The sequence below is a fragment of the Hemicordylus capensis genome, chromosome 1, assembly GCF_027244095.1.
Source record: "Hemicordylus capensis ecotype Gifberg chromosome 1, rHemCap1.1.pri, whole genome shotgun sequence".
NCBI lineage: Eukaryota > Metazoa > Chordata > Lepidosauria > Squamata > Cordylidae > Hemicordylus > Hemicordylus capensis.
This window is the reverse complement of record NC_069657.1, coordinates 257,731,282-257,751,413: the sequence shown is the minus strand read 5'-3', so window position 1 is coordinate 257,751,413 and position 20,132 is coordinate 257,731,282. Positions and strand designations below refer to the sequence as shown.

The 20,132-nt window shown below is 41.2% G+C and overlaps 1 protein-coding gene and 1 long non-coding RNA gene across 6 annotated transcripts in view; one reads left to right on the top strand and one right to left on the bottom strand.

Moving 5' to 3' along the window:
- Window positions 1-20,132, top strand: part of MACROD2 (mono-ADP ribosylhydrolase 2) — a 1,527,488-nt gene that overhangs the window by 314,438 nt on the left and 1,192,918 nt on the right. The gene's annotated exons all lie outside the window — the stretch shown is intronic.
- LOC128340000 (uncharacterized) overlaps window positions 11,039-20,132 on the bottom strand; it is a 43,991-nt gene continuing 34,897 nt past the window's right edge. The window contains exon 2 of the long non-coding RNA XR_008313393.1: window positions 11,039-11,502. This is a non-coding gene — a long non-coding RNA (uncharacterized LOC128340000). The remainder of the gene's footprint in view (window positions 11,503-20,132) is intronic.

Here is a 20,132-nt window from a genome sequence, read left to right as displayed (position 1 = left end):
AGCACATAATGACTTTTTTCTGGTATTCTTTGACTCTCTCAATTATCCAGCATACATCAGCAATATTGTCTCCTGTTCTTCGGCCTTTTCTGAAACCAGATTGAACATCCAGCATTTCCCTTTCCATGTGAAGCTCTAATCTGAGTTGGATGATCCTGAGTATTATTTTGCTAGCATGTGGAATTAAGGATATTGTGCAATATGGTTTGCGCAATCTGTTAAGTCTCCTTTCTCTGGTATGGGTATGTAGACTGTCCTTTTCCAATCTGTTGACCACTGTGTCATTCTCTGAATTTGTTGGCATAGTTTGGTTAGCGCCTTGACTGGTTCTTCTTTTGTTGCCTGCCATATTTCTGTAGCTATTCCATTAATTCCTGTAGCCTTCCAATTTGGTAATCTGCTGTACAGATTTTCAGTATACTCCTTCCATCTCTATTTGATCTTCTCTGAATCAGTTACTCTCTGTCCTTTGGCATCCCTTAACATACCAATTCAAGGTTGGAACCTCCCTCTTCATTCAGAGATATTTTGGAAAACTTGCTTTGTTTTTCCGTGTCTGTTTCCATCCTCAAGGTCTTTACAGATGTCATTGTAGTATTGCTCTTTGTCTCTTCTAACAGCTTTCTGAAATTCCCTATTAAATTCCTTCCTGAAGTCTTTATCTTTCTTGACTTTGACTTATCTCCTGTTCTGGGCAATTTCCACCATCTGTTTTGACATCCATTTTGCTTTCTGCTTTTTATTGGTCATTGGCAGTCTCTTTTCACATTTATCCTTAACAACTTCTTTGATTTCATTTCACAGTTCCTCTGGTTCCCTATCAATGAGGTCCAGAACTTCAAAGCAGTTCCTGATGTTCTCCTTGAAAATGGTGGGTACATTCTCAAGATCACATCGTGGAAGCTGGATAGCTTTGTTTTTCCGCTTTAGCTTGACTTGGAACTTGCACATAAGCAGTTTGTGATCGGTTCCACAATCGGCCCCCAGCCATGTCTTTGCTGTTATAACTGAGCTCTTCCACCTCCTTGCACCAATAATGTAATCAATTTGATTTCTCTGTACTCCATCTAGTGATGTTCATGTGTATAGGCACCGCTTTGGTTGTTTGAAGAATGTTTTAGCAATGAAGAGATCACTGGCTTGGCAGAAACAAATACGTCGTTCTCCTGCTTCATTTCTATTTCCTAGGCCATATAGGCCGACTGTCTTTTCCTCCTTACCTTTTCCAACTTTGGCATTCCAGTCTCCAACCACCAGCATCACATCTTGCTCGCATGTTCTGTCAGTTTCAGACTGAACTTGAGCATAAAACTCATCAACTTCCTCCTCTTCTGCATAAGTCATTGGGGCATAGACTTGAACTGTCATGTTAAAGGGTTGTCAACGAAATTGTTTCCTGAGTAGTAAACGGTAAGATTTTCTGACTGAACGTGCCCAATTCCAGTCCATTTTAATTCACTGATGCCCATGATGTCAATCTGTAGTCGATTCACTTCATCTTTGTAATTCTCTCTTTGCAGCTTAGAATTCTCTTTTCCCATACAGCAACATTATTATTATTACATTTATTTTATTTATTTATTACATTTCCAGCTGCTAGGCGTCCAAAAGTCTTTAATCTAACCGTGTCATAAACACCATTGGTACTTTGAGAGATCCTCAGCTCTTCCTCAGTAGCATGTTGAGTACCATCCGAACTGAAGGGCCCATCATCCAGCACTACATCGACAATCATTCCATTTTGTCTATACATGTGGTTTTCTTGGTAAAATACAGGAGTGGTTTACCACTGCCTGCTCCCGCGCAGTATGAAATGATACCTTTGTCGTTGTCACTGAAGTGATCGTCTGATTCCAGCAGCTTCCTATATCTCTGCTGACCAATATAGGTGCCTGCTTACTTTAACTGGGCAGCTGGGAAAACCTTCATGCTTTGGGTCACCCTACTGGGAGTATTCCTCCTGGCGTACTTCGCTCATCCCTCCCAGGAACAACACCCACCCACCCCGCCACGATGAGGCAGCTTAGCAGGACTTGGGGCATCTATATCTATATCTATATCTATATCTATATCTATATCTATATCTATATCTAGGCACAAAAGGGGCAATGTGACTTTCCAGGAGTGATGGCAATGAGCTTTGGCCTCACTTCCATCACTCCCGGGAATTCACATTGTTAGATTTCTGAAAGACAATCAACAATATAGTTTGCATTAATTCTCCCATCCTAAACACATTTTCTCTTAAGTCTCATTGATGCTGATGCAGTTAGCTAGCAAAGAAGCCAGCTTCAGACTGCAGACTTATTTTTATTACCAGTTTATGATTCCACTTTTACACTATAGCACAGCACACAGAGAATGAAAGCAGAATCTACATGAGACACAAGGGCCTGGTCCAAAAGAGTAAATGTGGAGTTGCAGGGGCTTCCTGCAAGGAGGACTTGCAAAGTGGCTAAAACGATGCCAATTGCTATTTGGCAAGGAAGGGTAAGGAGTGGAGGGGATGGAGGAGCAAGAAGTGAAGGGCAAAGGTTCAGGAGGGGAAACAGGTCCCTGCTTCCCCCTCCCCCCTCTGAATACTGACTCAGCATGATTTTAGCCATGTTTTAAGGCAAAGTGTAATTTTTTTTAATAAAGAGGTAAATTGATTGTCTTTGATATATTTCATAGGCTACAAGCCTAAATCAGCTGATCAGACAGTAAATCTCATTAAATTCAGTGGGACTTATTTCAGAGTAAACATGCATAGTATTGCCCTGTAAAATAATTGAGCTAAATAAACAAGAAGGATTAGAATGTCAGATACTTGCTGAAAGTTCAAACGAAAGATTTTGTGCATCACTCAAAAACCATGAGTGATGCACAAGGATCTCAAGTGATTGCAGAGGATCTCAAAAACCATGCAAGGAATTTTCACATAACAGAGCTCCAGCTGATGCATGAATGTGCTTTATACATCTCTTCTGGCTGTTTGGATTCAAATAATAATGCTCAATTTCATTATTTTTAAAATAACTATAACATTTAGAAGTTTCCATTATTAATCCAAATACACACAGGTATGAGAAATACATCTATGTAGTATAATTGTGTTGATGTATTTGAAAGCAAAATTAAACTATCTACAAAGCAGCCACTATTTTGCATAAACACATGGTATATCATTAAGGGTTCTTAATTTATACAATATAAGAAGTAGCTTCAATGTGTACTTCTATTCAAACATTTGAGAAAACTTAGCTGAAAGCAACCCTGTTCCAGTGTATTGATTAACAAGTAAGTTGAAAAGAATATGCTGAAAGGTGAGAAATTCCAAAACACAAATACACTATAGAGAGACTGATGAAGAAGGCAAAGAGTGCTCCAGTGGTGTTTCATTTTTGCTGCCGTTTGGTTTGATGTTTACATTACTTAAATGTTAATTTTTGATACAGTTTTATGTTTGTTTTATTTTGATCTATGAATTGTGATAAGCTTGAGTGCTTCTGTGGCTTGGGTAGAAGTTTAATAAGTAAAATAAATAGCAATATTATGCATTTCAAATCAGGGGTCTGATAAATTTAAGACCACTTTTTAAGACACTACTTTTTAGTTACAATTCTACTCCTTGATGTTTTGTTGTACTCTATCAGGGTGAAAGTGCAAAGGGCCAAATTTATTGCAAGGAGAGTAAAAAATTGTGTGACATGGCAATTTGCTGGCTGATTTCTGGATGAACCCAGACAAAGTTTTCATCTCTCTGTCTTTAGTCTCGGTGACACTGGCCTTTATCATAGCTGGATCATTGGGGTGGGGGTGGGGTGGGGTGGGGGTCAGTGGAAGGCAATCTTGAAGTCCTTGTGATGTCAAAAGCACATGGAAGTATTGTCTAATTGATTTTAATTATTTTTCTAACATTTTGAATTTATCTCCATATTCAGAAACAGAAAAATGCACACAGATCTTTTGCAAATATATGAATTTGTAATCTGTGCTGAAAGCTCCCTCCCTTAAAGACCTCTTGATGTTACCTTAAATAGCTTTTCTCCCAAATGTTGCATCAGTTTCCATTAAAACGTTTTAGCTTGCCAACATTTTGAAAATTGGCGTAAATAAGCATTGCATTTTTGAAAATTTGTTCAATTTTAAGTGCTATACTTAGCACAGTGATTTCCCTTAGTAACATCTATCTTGTAGCTTTAAAATTGCATGTAATGTTTTGACAGTGGAATACAAAGACATTAGTAATGTGCACAAAGTGTTGTATAGAACAGTGTTTCTCAAATTTTTTGGAGTCATGGACTGGTACATTATTCATGCACAGTTTCCTGGACCAGCCGTTAGTAAGGTGGTCACCCCCCTCTCCGGAGCTCATTTTCAAGCAGCCCTCGCTGCTGGATAATGTTCAGTTTGAGGAAGTGAAATAAACATTATCCAGCAGCGAGGGCTGCCTGGAAGTGAGCTCCGGAGAGCTCCTATTGGCCCCTGCCGGCCTGAAATTGGTTTTTTGGGGGTGATTTTTATTAGTGATGTCTCACAGACCCGTACCCAATGCCTTGCGGACTGGCACCAGTCCACGGACCGGTGGTTGAGAAATACTGCTATAGAAGGAAAGGTTGTGCTATTATGTATCACATTGGCCAAAAATTGTTTCATAGTTGATGAAACAATTGTTACAATTAACACATGAATGTGATGATTGCTGTACTTGTCATGCTATGTTTCTGCATTTCAATTTATTTTTATGTGAGAGTAGAAATGGCAGTTCAAAAGACATCTCTGTTATTGCCATAGTGTTTCCATAGTGTCTCCGATGCCATAGTGTCTCCGATGTTGTTTAACATCTACATGAAACGGCTGGGAGAGATCATCAGGAGATTTGGTGCAGGGTGTTATCAGTATGCTGATGACACCCAAATCTATTTCTCCATGTCAACGTCATCAGGAGAAGGCATAACCTCCCTAAATGCCTGCCTGGAGGCAGTGATGGGCTGGATGAGAGGTAACAAGCTGAGACTGAATCCAGATAAGACAGAAGTACTTATTGTGCAGGGTTGGAAACTCGGGAGATGATATTGATCTGCCTGTTCTGGATGGGGTCACACTTCTCCAGAAGGAACAGGTATGCAGTCCGGGGGTGCTTCTGGACACAAAACTCTCCCTTGTGTCCCAGGTTGAGGCAGTGGCCAGAGGTGCCTTTTATCAACTTAGGCTGATACGCCAGCTGCATCCATTTCTTGAGATAAATGACCTCAGAACAGTAGTACATCTGCTGGTCATCTCCAGACTTGATTACTGCAGTGCGCTGTATGTGGGGCTGCCTTTGTACATAGTCCAGAAACTGCAGTTAGTCCAGAATGTGGCAGCCAGGTTGGTCTCTGGGTCATCTCGAAAAGAACATATCACTCCTATCTTAAAAGATCTACACTGGCTGCCAATAAGTTTCCGGGCAAAGTACAAACTTTTGGTTATAACCTATAAAGCCCTAAACAGCTTGGGCCCTGGGTATTTAAGAGAACGTCGTCTTTGCTATGAACCGCACCGGCCATTGAGATCATCTGGTGAGGTTTGTCTGCAGTTGCCACTGGCTCGTCTGGTGGCTACTCTGGGACAGGCCTTCTCTGTTGCTGCCCCGAGGCTTTGGAACATACTTCCTGCTGAAATAAGAGCCTCCCCATCTCTTACAACTTTTAAAAGGGCAGTCACGATGCATCTGTTCACCCAGGCTTTTAATTAGATATTGTTTTAGTTGTGTTTTAATAGTTTTAACTTTTTAAATTTTAATTGTTGAAATATATTAATCTTTTTATTGGTTGTTTTTATTGTCCTGTAAACCACCCAGAGAACTTGCTTTTTGGGCAGTATAGAAATATGGTAGATAGATAGATAGATAGATAGATAGATAGATAGATAGATAGATAGATAGATAGATAGATAGTGTTTAGTGTGCAAGACAGGCAACTCTGTAGAAGCACATGAAATTGCTAAAGGAGAATCAAGTTCCTCCTTACCTCCACCTATTTCATATTTTATTAAAGTCTTTATTGGACCAGGAGACTGTGTAAGGATCTTTCCCCTCCTTGTACTTCTTTAAGGAATCAATGTAGCACAGGCAGTTGTGTGTCTCTCCACTTGTAATTTCTGTTTGGGTGGTTAACAAACAATTCCTTACATTGTATTGGGATCTCCCCTACCCCCATTTCTTGGCATGTATCCTTGCAGATACATACATATGAGAAGGTGCTTGAGAATTGCATGCATTTTCCTTTACCATTTTTTCTTTTGGTCTAGTAGCTGGTCTAGTAGCTGGGAGACTATCTAAAATATTTATACCCCACTTCTCCAGTACACTACTTCTCAGGGTGGCTCACAACACTGTATGTTGCATTTAATCTATGGTATTAAATAGATACCATATCTATTGAATTAAATAGATACAATGTAAATGATTAATAAAATGAAACAAGTTAAAAGACCATTCTAAAACCACATTTAAAATGACAAAATTTTAAAAGTTTGAAATTAAAAGTTATTAATAAAAAGCTAAAAACTGAGAACTAAAGCGCCTACCAGATGTAAGCAGAAGATTAAAAAAATTAAAAGCCTCTTTTAAAAGATGTGTTTTTAATTGGGTTTTTTTAAAATACTGAGGGAGGGAGCATGGCGAAGCACTTTGTGGAGGGTGTTCCAAAGCCACAACTGAAAAGGCCCTGCCTAGTCCCCGCCATTTGGATCTCAGTTAGTGGTGGGGCCAGGGCCTGAGATACCAAGCAGAGAACACTGGGATATTCATATGGACAAATGCAGTCCAGAATGCTGCTGCAAGGATGCTCGTGGGTGCAAGTTGCTTCATGAGTGCCACAGCCATCCTGTGGCAGCTTCATTGGTTACCAGTCCGCTTCTGGGCAAGATTCAAGGCGCTGGTCTTGACCTTTAAGGCTGTACATGGCTTGGGGCCAGGGTTGTTGTGAGGAGAAACATAACCATATACAGCGCTCTGAGCTTCTTGGAGGAAGAGTGGGATATAAATGTAATAAACAAAATAAATAAGATAACTGAAAACCAGAATACGTTTCTAACAAAGTACTTGTCCTGACATACTTTACAATAACATTTTAGTACTATAACTGCAAAACAGAGACATAAGTTTTTGGTGGTATGAAAATATGTTAAATAATTTTTTTTTTTAATGGTTGCAGATATTTTTGAATACTGTTGTCAAATACATTTTTGCATACATGGGACTGAAAGGGAAATGGGTTGCTCTTTGTTATGTTGCTGGTGAATGGAATGAATGTCCAACAACAACAACAACAAAAATCAGATTTCTGTATTATCACTTATCACCCTTGTCATGCTGTGTGAGTCGCATCTGGGTGAGTGTGATGAACCCCAGGATTCTTTCCAGCCTTGTAGCTTCAGAAGCAGGTGGGATCGTCCCTTAATCCCTGCTCCCTCCCCAACTCAAAGGCTGAGAAGGCTGTGTGTGATTTGGCTTCTGTGTTACTGAGGTGATAGATCACCCTTTCTTGCTTCAGAACAGGGAAGTGTGTGTGTGTGTCTTTTGGGGTCTTTTATGGCCATTTCTAATCACAGCGGCCAGTCAGGCAAACTGAGTCTCCCTTTCCCATGATTAAGAAAATCAGGGAGTTTGGCTGGGGTTCTCAGAGCATATTGGCTGCATGATGGCCAAGCCACAAGCACTGCTCTTTCCTCCAAAAGAGTGGAGGCCTTCCTTGGTCTGTGCTGGGCTCAGATGCCCCAAGTGCCTCTGCTGAACAGTGACCAAAGGGGCAAGCTCTGCACTTGACTTTTCCATGGGAAAGAGAGGTGAGTTCTTCCTTGGCTACTGCTTAGCCAAAGTGTGCAGGGAGGGAGAGGGTTTGGGATAACCACAATTATTGACTAGGAGACCAAGGCCAGGCAAGAACTGTGGAGCCGTTAAAATAATACTTATTACCTTTCCCAAGAGAAGTTGATGTGAAACAGGCTTATGGCAAGAATATTGCTGTAAGCATCCTCTTCAAATATTGGCAGATCTGTTTCTGTAGGTTTCTATATAAAGCTTGTGAATAAAGACCTTTCAGAGGAACCTGAAGACTGACTGCCCTTTTCATTCAGCCCTTTGACCAGCTAGTAGCTGCCCTCTGACTTCCTTTGTATCTATTTGTGTATTTCAGTGATATTTTTTTCTGAAAATTTGTTGATTGTTTTATTTCATTTGTTTTTAATTAGTTTTTCAACAAACTGAGGTTCCAGGTCAAAGAGGAGAGGAATATAATTGTAAATAATAAAGGAATAAAATAAAGCTGCTTCTTCAATGAACATTTTGATGTTTAGAAGATGCTCTCTTAAATTAGCTCTGATGGCTTTTGTTGGCTGAGAACTATTCTATATTGTCCATATATTTCCTGCTTGGGTTGTGGTGAGAGAAAGCCAAAGGGGAGAAGCACAATATGGATTTTTGCAGCTTCTTGACAAATGGGAGCCTTGAGGTGTTGTAGGACCATGCTGTGGTTTGCTTTTGTAACTGATTCTGCTTTACAGACAAACATTGTCTCTTTGGGTGACTGCTGAAGAAAACTGAAGAAGAAACAATCCAGATGTAATAAAATATATTTGGATTGCCCTGTTAATCTTAAGTTATGGTAGTCAAAGTAGCAATAATTCAGTAGCATTTTGACATAACTAAATGTATGTATGTATTTATCTATTAGAAACATTTGATAAAACACTCACTCCGAAGACTCTGGGCAGTGTACAAAAACATGCAAAACAAGACAGTATTAAAATTACATTCTAAATAAAACTAAAGTAACTAACAGAAAAAAACAAAAACAAATAGGTAAACTACAGGGTAAAAGCCTGGCGAAAAAGAAAAGTCTTCAATAGAGATTTAAAAATCAACAAGGAAGGTGCTAAACGAATCTGCAGGGGAAGGGAATTCCAGAGAAGTGGGGCAGCAATCGAGAAGGCCCTTTCTCGGGTCCTAGCACCCCAAACTGCGTGGAAATCGGGGACCGACAAAAGGCCATCTGAGCAGATCTGACTGGACAGGATGTAACTGGATGGGAGAGGCGGGTCTGTAGGTAGACAGGTGCCAAACCCCACAAGGCTCTGAAGGTAAAAACCAGGGCCTTAAATTGAACTCGGTAGTGAATAGGCAACCAGTGCAATGACTGCAAGAGAGGTGTTACCCTGTCATATTTTCTGGCACCCATAAGTCAACGAGCTGCTGCATTCTGGACCCGTTGTAGCTTTCCGATCATCCTCAAAGGTAACCCTAGATAGAGGGCGTTACAATAATCTAGGCAGGAGATAACAAGGGCATGGGTCATTGTCATTAATGCTTGCCAATCAAGGTAAGGGTGTAATTGACGAATCAGATGGAGCTGGGCAAAGGCACTTCTGGCTGCAGCCTCCACTTGCTGTTCAAGCAGGAGGTGCGAGTCCAAAAGGGCCCCCAAATCACGTACAAGCTCCTTTGGGGGCAGCACCACCCCATCTAAAACAAGGTTCACATCCAGCTGTTGGCCGGTACGAGGGCTGAGTAAGAGTGGCTCATGGCTCAGTCTTAGTGGGATTCAGTCTGAGCTTATTTTGATTCATCCAGACCTTAATAGCTTCCAGGTATCGAGTAAGCACAGAAACAGCATCTCCAGAATGGGCTGGGATGGCAATATACAGCTGAGTATTATCAGCGTATTGATGAAATCTCACCTCAAACTGGGAAATGACCTGACCCAGTGGCTCCATATAGATGTTAAAGAGGACAGGGGCAAGAACTGAACTCTGGGGAACTCCATAAAGGAGTGGCCTTTTCATAAAGAAGAGATAACCAATTCCCGTAGCCAAGAATTAACATTCCTACCAGCTGTTCTAACCAGCCAGGAGGGACAAGGGTCCAAGCAACACGTTGCCGCACCCATACCCAAGAGAATTGTGTCCATATCCTCAACCAACTCAAAGGTGTCCCATATAACATCACAGGGTGGAATCGCCTCTATCTGATCAGATCCTACAGAAGTAGAGTCCAACTCTAGCCGAAGGCGGGTGACTTTATCAGCAGAGAATTGAGTAAATTGATCACAGTGGCCAGATTGAACATCTACCGGCTCCTCTCTCCTAAGAACGGAGCGGGTAATCCAAAATAAGGCCGCTTGACGAGAGTCAGCTGATGCGATAAGAGCGGAGAAATAGGGGGATTTCGCCACTCTTATCGTCCTAGAATATTCCCGAATATGGGCAAGTAGTCGCATTCGGTCATCTTGGGCACCAGTTTTCCTCCAACAGCGTTCCAAGCATCTTTTGGTCTGTCTTATCTCCCTAAGCTCCTCAGAGAACCAAGGGAGCCAGGATCCACAAACTGTAAAAGGACACTTGGAAGCAATTTCACCTCACGCCCTCGTGGCCTCAATGTTCCAGGATTCCACAAGCTGTGATAGAGAAATGCCTACCAGATTGCAAAGAATGTCCCCAAGAGCCTCCTAGAATCCAACAGGATCCATGAAGCACCTGGGGGGGACCATCCATGTTGTAGCGCTGTCCCGGTAGAGACAGGGGGCCACTGCAATCTGCGTATTAATCAGAAAATGATCAGACCATGGCAGGAGAGAGATGACAATATTTTCCATGACCAGATCTGCCTGCCATTGCCCCAAAAGATAAACCAAGTCCAAGGTATGTCCACCCACACGAGTCCGGCCCGAAATGATCGAGACAAGCCCATGGTAGCCATAGAGCTCATGAACTCCCGAACCATCGAACCCACATCAGGAGCTGGAAGATTGAAATCCCCCAGAACCATAAGTCTTGGGGTCGTAATCACCAGGCCTGACACCAAATCAAGGAGCTCGGAAAAAGCAGCAGATGGACAACGAGGAGGTCGATAAACCAGGAGGACAAGTTCACATCGACCCAGACTTACAGAAAGATATTCGCACCCCGTCACCTGTGGGAAAAGGCCCCTAATCAACATAAGATCTTCTTTGAAAATCACCGCAACACCACCACCTCGACCGTGATGAAACACAGAGAAGCCAGGTGGACACATCAATCAATCAATCAAAGTTTATTACGGTCTATGACCAGCACAACAAGGGGAAAAAATACAATTAAAATATAAATAATTTAAAAAACAAACAAACAAGTCAACAGTCTAACCCAATATTATAACTGAAAGGTTATAGAGCAGCACTAGGATTGTTAATTAAAAACTGGCGCACTCTTCAAGCTGCTGCACAAAAGCCCGCCACTTTCCGAGTAATGGCAGGTATGCTGTCCTCAAGCAGGAAAGCCACTTGTTGGTTAGACGAATTTCCTGGGAAACGAGCCAACAGTGGAGATATTAGTTCTAAACGTAAGTCTCTATAGAAGGAGCAATAAAGCAAAACATGTTCGATTGTTTCAACTTCCCCATCACCACAGGGGCATAGACAGGTGGACACATCTCAGTCAGGGGAACATCCCCATCCGGATCTAACCAGGTCTCAGTGATGCAAGCCAAATCTGCCTGTTCATCTAAAAGGAGATCAAAGATGGAAGAAGATTTATTACAGACAAATCTAGCACTGAACAACAGCATCCTTAGACCATGGGTGGCTACAATCTGATCACTAAGACTGGAAGGAGAGGAGGAGGGGACAAAGGAGAGAGCCCACCTCAAGTGGCAGGACTTTCCCCCCTTGCAGCTGAAGAAATAAATTGCAACCTAGTTATGCTAATCTTTACAAAAAGATCTGGGCGAGATCTAGACTAAGCTAGTCATGGTTAAGCATCATTGAAATAAATGAGATATGTCTAACTTACTTGAGATCTTGCTTGTTTCCAGTACTATCTTCTCAGAAGGAAATGCCCCTGAAAATTCATGCTGCTATGGGAAACATGTTTTTCTTAGAAGATGCACAAAACCATCTTTTTAAAAAGTGTGTGCTCACATTAAAATGTGCACAATCAAATGGATATGTAACTTGTGAACCAGATGCAGTGTTGTGTTGAATGGAATTGCAGGTGAGGATTTAACTTAAATGGAATGTCTGAAAATGCAGCTTTTAAAAAGGTTTTAACTCTATATAATCCTTGAGTTTGTTTTGTGCTTTTAAGCAATCTCTTTCTGCCAGTGCTAAATGTTCATTAATTAGAAGTTGTTTATATGCAGTGTGAATTAAGTGTGAAAGAAGGGGGAAGAATAAGGAAGGACTATAATAGACTATGTAGTTTTGGGGTGTACTTGGATTAATTAACAGGTGAATGGTGCCAAAACAAACAAAGTGCTAGAAAAAGTTGTGAAAAGCAGGATAAAGTTGGAATCCTGCCTGAAAGTAAAAAGATATCTAGAACGTTTTTGATTTTTTTTTAATTGATGATTTGTGTGTCAGACATATATTTAATGCTGCTAAAACATCCCAGGCCTAAACATTTTAATTTGATATTTTGTAGATGGACGATGTCTAATTTCCCTATCAAAACAGATTTCTAAATATTATGCTAACTTGTTGAATGACTCTGAAGCTCCATTGATGCAGCTGAGATTCACTTCTGAATGAAATGTTTCAGTTAAAGCTCATAGTATATCTCTCATAAATTTCTTGTATCAAGTTTATTTTCCTTCATCCAGGGCTGGCCCACCAATAAGGTGTGGTGAGGCAGGGCCATGGATCCTCCTCTGGCACCTTGCACTGAGCACATTCTGCTCCCTACCTATTTTTTGAAAAGACAGGGGATTTCATGCTTCCTGCTGCTCTGTTGCCCACCCCTTGCCTATTCAAAAGACAGGAAAGGTGAAGGATGGATTCAGGAGGAGGGGCTGTCACCACTACTAGCACCACCTCCTCCACTACAAGCGAAGGGAAGATTGTGGGGGATGGCAGATCAGTGGTGTGGAATGTGGGGAGATGAGGGTGGGGAAAGAGAGTGGGGTATGAGGGGAGCTGGTTAGTAGCATGTTTTGCACACTACAGGAATGGGATAGAGATTGGGGTGCAGGAAAATTGGCACATGGCCTGCCACACCCCCTCAATTGCTGGGTGGAGTGGGGGATGTGTACCAGGCCTGCCTTCATCGTCTCCCTATTCAAATCCCCCCAAAGCCATTCCTGGACTACTGGCTCTTAATATTTCCTGCATTTCCTGATGCCAATTAACGTCCTCCTGCTTCATCCTCAATACTACTTGATCAAAATGATATCCTCTTTTTATCTTGCTTGAGAGTTCACACAGAGGAACAAACTAGCCCAAATCAGGTTTCCTACAATTTTTCAAGTACAGGTACAGATGTGTGGTAAAATGGGTGATTGTGGGGCTATTCATACGACTGTGTATGTGGATAAGACAGGGTTCAAACTACCTTCCCCCAGATGACTGCTCTAAATAAGCCCCTGTGGCGAACTGCAAGCAGCTCATACTGACACATGATCCCGGGAGCTGGGTTAAGGGCGCATTAGCTACCTTAACCTTGGCTAACAGTTGGGCTTCAGTGCTGGGCTTAGCGCCGCAGCACTGCTGGGATCCAAGCGGATCATGGCGGTATTAACAGGCAGCCAAGCTCAGGCTTGGCTGCTCATGAGAAAAGCTTTTATATGTTTTCTAATGTACACCCTTATCTAGGCATGTTGGAATGAGCTCCAGTGCTTAGTAGCAGCAGCAGCAGCAGCAGTAGTAGTTGTTGTTGTTTTTAAAATATAGTAGTGATTGGTTCAGTAACAATCAAAGGAGAACCCCTGAGAATGGAGGAGGGGATTATTATTTAGTTGTACCTCTGGCATATTAATATTGCAAATAACTGTGCATGTAAGGGAGGATGCACCTTACAGAGTTTTTGAAATTTCTCAGGTCTTGCAAGTATGATTCTTGGTGCTTTGAAGTGCAGATTGTACATTATATGTTTCATTAATTTGTAGTTGCCACCAACCCTTTCCCCTCAGTCCTCTGGCATGTGTCATAAGTTTATATCATCTCCAAGATCATGTTATGATGGTTGTTCATATGGCTGTGAAAGCACCATTAACTGAACATATATCTGGAATAGTTAACACATGAACAATTCCTGTTTTAATCAAATTAATTCAAAAAAGCAATATGTTTTTTAAAAGTCTTCAGGGTCTTATTTTACTGTTACAATCAATAGATAATGAGAAACTGCAAGTATTGTTTAAAATGATATACTTCTCTACTGAATCATTTAAAGACAATGTTTTTTCTCTCTCCATTCATTGTGTACTAGCATCTTAACCTGAATACATGTAAGAGGTTTTTGACAAAACTACCATAAACAGAAGTATAAATTCACTTATATGTGAGACTCAACAATTTTAGATTTGACTTATCCTGTTTTTAAATGCTACTTCAAAAAGGGAGACTTTCATTTATTATAGGAAAAAGTTCAGAACAGCACAGTCTGGAAATATTTAACAATAAGAGTAAAGTCTTGCTGTGTCAAAATCTGGATTCATTCTTCAACATTTACTTTGAAAATTAAGCTTCTAACACTGCAACTGGCTCACTCGGCTATCAGATTGCAAGCAAAACAAAGAAAGCAATAAACCTGCTATATCAAATGGCTACTGAAAATCAGGCCTCGTTCTCAACCAGTGGTCTCAGGATAGCGCCTGCAATGCCTTTCTTAAAGAAAAGAGTCTCTTTCAAACTGGCATAAAAATACTGTCTTTAACAAGGTTTCCATTGTTTATATTACTTGTCTTTTAACTCCACTTTAAATCAAATTGAATCCTGGGCAGCAGCTTCCAACACTGTCAACGCTCCAGTTTTACTCATGCATCCATGCTCCTTCACTTCCACTGCCCCCAGCCTCACAAACGCCATCATTTGTCCAGTCCTCACCCCCACCTCCATATCTTTGCAAATATGTTAAATTCTCAGGCTAAGAGACTGAGCTACAGTTCAAAAACTCCCTTGTTCAAATCTTGCTCCTGCTGTGAACTCACTGCGTGGCCTTAGGCAAGCCACTCCCTCACAACCACAGCCTCTATCTTTCTATAATTACTTTGCAGGGCTGCTGTAAGGATTACAACCATATAATACAGAATGAACTCTGAACGCTCCACAAGCTCCCTACAAGTGGTGATGATTGTTATTAACGTTCAGTATCCATACTAGTTCCACTCATGCAGAAATAAAGTTCTACTTGTGCAAAGGGGAAGGGTGATGTTTTGCCATTATTTATTTTTATTTATTTATTTTATTTATTACGTTTATATCCCACTCTTCCTCCAAGGAGCCTCTTCCTCCAGCCCTGTGAGGTAGGTTAGGCTACCTAACTCTTCCTCCAACCCTGTGAGGTAGGTTAGGCTGAGAGATACATGAATGGCCCAGAGTCACCCAGTGAGTTTCATGGTTGAATGGGGAATCAAATTCTGGTCTTCCAAGTCCTAGTCCCACACTCTAAACACTATGCTATGCTGGCTCCCGTTCACTCTGCTGCCCCATTCACCACCTGAAAATAAGTCCCTGAGGGTTGGGAAGCATTTAGGGGCATATTTTCAAGGGCCATGAGGAGCTGCAGAGGGAAGGGGAGATTTGTGAAAATTGCCCCACTCCTGTTACAGAAGTGGAATATTTTTGCATGAGTGGAACTAGTCTGGATGCTGCCTATTAGTATCATTTACCATTATGTATACTGAAGTGACCTATATGTTCATGAACCAATCATCAGAGCAAGACTTCAGTTGTGGATTGTGTCTCGTTGCAGAATTCAGATTCTCATAATGTCCCTGGAGAGCTGCAGAAGGATTAAGTAAGATGTGATTTGTCTTCCACCTCGCTCACTGTTCTGTTCTCCATTCATTTCCAGCTGCCCTCCCTAATCTTCCTATTGCTTATTTCCAGCCTCATAACCTGTACCATCAACTCTGTTCTCCCTTCCCTTTCTTATTACTTTCTTTCTTGCCAGTATTTAACTATTCTCCAGTTTTTCTCTTTGGACTATGCTCAGTTTCTGCAGCTTTTGCTCTCCTCTCACATTGCCTGACCACCTACCATTCCATTCTCTTTTGCTTCCCAAGACTCTACTGCTCTTTGTCCTCCTACTTTCTTCTCCATCAGTTCTCTAATCAGTGTTTAGCATATTCCAGCCTATATGGAAACTATGTCCCAGGATGTCTGATTACTTTCTTGTGACATGTTGTTATAAAGGGCTCTGCTTGGTCCTCATTCTTCTTGTTCTGTCTTGCAATAAAAATGATTGTCTTTGCTCAAGATTTACTCTCCTTCTCATCGTTCTGAACTCTACCCTTTCTCGGGCAATGGTAGGCAGCTATTAGCCCATCAGTCCTTTCAGGTACATAAGAAAATATTTTGGTCTGCCAGCCTTTTCACACTTGGAATCAGGAGGGTGAAGACTTACCAAAACCATGCTTCTTGCATTCTCCTTCTCTCTACCCGGACAGGCACTGCACTTACCTTGGACTTTGAGCCTTAGCTATCTACAATTACATTGGAGGGAGCCAGTGAATAAGAGTGGACGGGACTTGGCTTCTCACCAGCTCCTAATATATGTGAAATGAGATATAGGGGGTTTGCAAGACTTTCTAAGTTGTCAAGTTACCTGATGTTTTGCTGAGACGCTATGCAGCATTTAGTCAGGTGTGGCTTTGGGGAAAGAGGAGAATCTTCTGCATGGCTTTCTGTGTTTGTTTTATGGAGTTTCCATAGTATTTTGATTGTTGCTGTGTATTTAAATCAATTTTAATTTGATTAATACATTAATATATTTTAAGCCACCTTGAAACTATATTAGCAAAAGGCAATATAGAATTACAAAAATAAACATGCATTTCTTCACTTTTCCATGTGTGTGCTTGCATGCATGTGCTATTTTTTGCTCCTTTTTACTTCAAAAGTTATTATACAAAATATTGTGATTTGCCTTTTACACGGAGCATCTAATGTGTATAAATCACACATTTCTCAACTATGCAAATATCTGATTCCTGCAGTGCCCCGTCCCTATGTGGTTAATTTTACTGTCACATCCATAGGCCTTATCCTGCTGTAATTCCTCTGAGATATCTAGATCAAGTTAGCATCTCTAGCTGTCAATCACATGAGATTCGTAATCTTAAAGATTTGTGTCACCATTTTGTAGCACCAGAATCATAGAGGCTAGTGATGAGAAAGACCTATTAGGTCATCTATCCAATCTCCAGGCAAAATCCTCTATTGAACATTTAATAGCATTTTGTTCGCTGTAGTTCTAAATGTCACAAGCAATGGGGTTTTCCATCATTTCCTTTGGAAGAATGTTCCAAAGGATATTAGTTCTGTAAGTATTAGCCTTAAAGACCTGGTACTCTGCTTCACAACATACTTTCTTAAAGGGATCCTATCAAATTTATAAGTCTGCATATTTTCAAAAAACATTACACTTTGCAGCAAATAATACACAGATTGGTGTTCTGTTTGGTTGATTATACACTTGTTCATTTTAACTTTCCAACTCTGTAATTAATTTTCCCACAGATTGCTTATATGCCAGGGTGGGGCGGGGAGGTAACTCTTATATTTGAATGCAATATAAATGTTGTTGGAGCAAATACATTGATTGATTGATAAGTTTTGCATTAGCTTTGTTTATGAACATAGATGCCACTGACTGCCAATTAGTTTCTGGGCAAAATATAAAGTGCTGGTTATTACCTATAAAGCACAGGGGTGACAGGGCCAGGGGTGGCGAAAGACAGCTCCTTCCAGCTCCTTCCCAAATGTATGAGTGGCCCTGTCTGCAGCAGTGTTCCTTCTAAGGTGTGTACACATGTGCACACTCACAAGTTTCTTGATGTCCGCTCAGTTAATTTTAGATCCTCCACTGTTGAATCAGCAAGGCCCCACTCTGAATGTATGTTTGCATACACTGCCTTGATACTGCCACCCAGAACAAAACTCATTCTGCACACAGATGGGAAAAACACTAGAGAGGCCAATGGTCTGCAGGCAGCCAGTTATGGGCCTTTCTCCACAGGTGCCTGAGGACGGGACCATTTAGTCATTTGGGAAGGAGCTCTCTTTCACGGTCGCCAGCCCCCCATGCCATCCTCCAATGCAGCGGCTTTGTTTTAGAAAAAAGGGAGCTGGAAGGAGCTCTCTCTCACCGCCTCCATTGCACTGTGCAGGCAGCAGCGTTGTGTTAGGTGGTAAATTGGGGGACTTTCCCCTCAACCGCCCCCCCCCACTCTCCCAGCAGCAGCCGCTGCAGCCTCTGCTGCCCCCATTCCACTGCCCCCATTCCACTGCCATCCCACTGCGGCGTTTTTTTAAAAGGCAGCAAAAAGCTTAATCCGCCCCTGACTAGTATATTGAATAGGTTTATTCACTAATATGAAATAAGTACATATCGTATATATGCACATATATGGACAAAAAGGATTGAAGCTTAGATGTCTATGAAGCCTTTGTAAAACAAATCTGTATTTTAATTGTATATATGGCAACAATCTTAAAGGCACTTTTACTGGTTTTTGTGTAGTTCTGTCAAGCAGCTACACAATGCAATGCAACACTGCAATGCCAAGTAACTGTACAATGCAAAATTGTTCACATGGGCGACGTTGTGGCTGTGTCTTTCTCACTCTCACCTGTCTCTGCTGTGACTTGGCTTGATGATGACTTGGGACAAGTTGTTCAAGGAACATATTTGCTCACCACTTTTACTGTACATGATACATACGCATACTGACACATACATGTCCCCAGCCTTGCAGAATAACCAAAAGCAACAGCAGAAAATGCTACGTATTTTGCTATCTGGTACCTCCTTACAGAGCTAAGTGTACATGAAGCAAATCCATCACATTTCCTATGGGCAAATTGGCCCTTATGTTATCCTGTCACCATTCTTATGTAGAGAGCAGAAGGGAGACATTTTTCATTTTGTTTAAAAAAAAAAAGCAGCATGTTACATTATTTGCACTTTGCATTGCATTATTCATTGGATAAAGTTTTTATCTTGATGTTTCCTTTTTTCACTTATTCTGAAGTGTGAAAGCTTGTGAAGCTTTCTAAGCTGCTTGCGTACAGAATTGCTATCTTATTTCCTCATGCTGTCCCTATTTGGCTGACCAGCTGTGTCTGCTTGGTTGGCAGTGATACCAGCATTGTGTCTACAACTTTGCCAGTAACTGGGTACTGTCATGTCTTGCTAGACAGCTACACCTATTTGGGTATGCAGGCATCTAATGCAACCTTTTTTTTTAAAAAGCCATGATAGCCTTTCATTATTGCTTTTTTTTTTTTAATGGAATGGTAATTTCACTTAACTCTGTGTGGTTTTCTGCGCTGATGGAGGTGAGTATTATTTGGGTAATTGTCTGCCAGTCTTTATGGGCATACTGGGTCTTGAAAGTTGCTGAGTCCTCCAAACCACTTACAGATTATGGTGGTCAAATGGACTAACATTTTTTGATTTTATCTTTAGCTAACACATGATAAGGGTTTCTTTTAAAATAACCTACAAAATGACTGGCATTTCAGTCTACAGTCCATTCGAGTAGATTGCTGAGTGTCACTGAGTTGAACAATTGTGTTTCTGGATTAAATTCTTAGGCCACCATCCAGAGAAACTATTTATATGCATGTAAGTCAGGGCTGCACAACTTCAGCCCTCCAACTGCTGTTGGATTACAGTTCCCAACATTCCTGCCTATTGGCCACTGTGGCTGGGGATGATGGGAATTGTAGCCCAACAGCAGCTGGAGGGCTGAAGATGTAAGATCGCAGCATATATAATTGGAACTGTATTTGCATCAAGCCCAGCAGTTGGTGGGGTAAGCAGCAGTTCTGTTCTCAATTTCTTCACCAGCCAGGGGAGCTGCAGTAATACTAATGCAACTGAGGTTTGGCACATGTTCCCTTCTTAACAGGGCATGGAAGTGCTCCTTTATATTTAAGGCAAGTAGCAAAAAAGATGGTTCCACCATTATAAGCCTCAAAATTGTAATAAATATGACATTTGTTAAGCTAGTAACTTGACCTCTTTGGCAGGTGTGATCTACTAGACAAGGTCTACAAAAGTGTCTAATTTCAAAGTTATCTGATGAACATTTACACAAGTACAATAAGTTTTTAAAAGTTCTGAAAATGGATACTTTGTTCCTTTTTTGTCCAATGTTGAGACACGTATCATTTCTTTCACATTTGGTG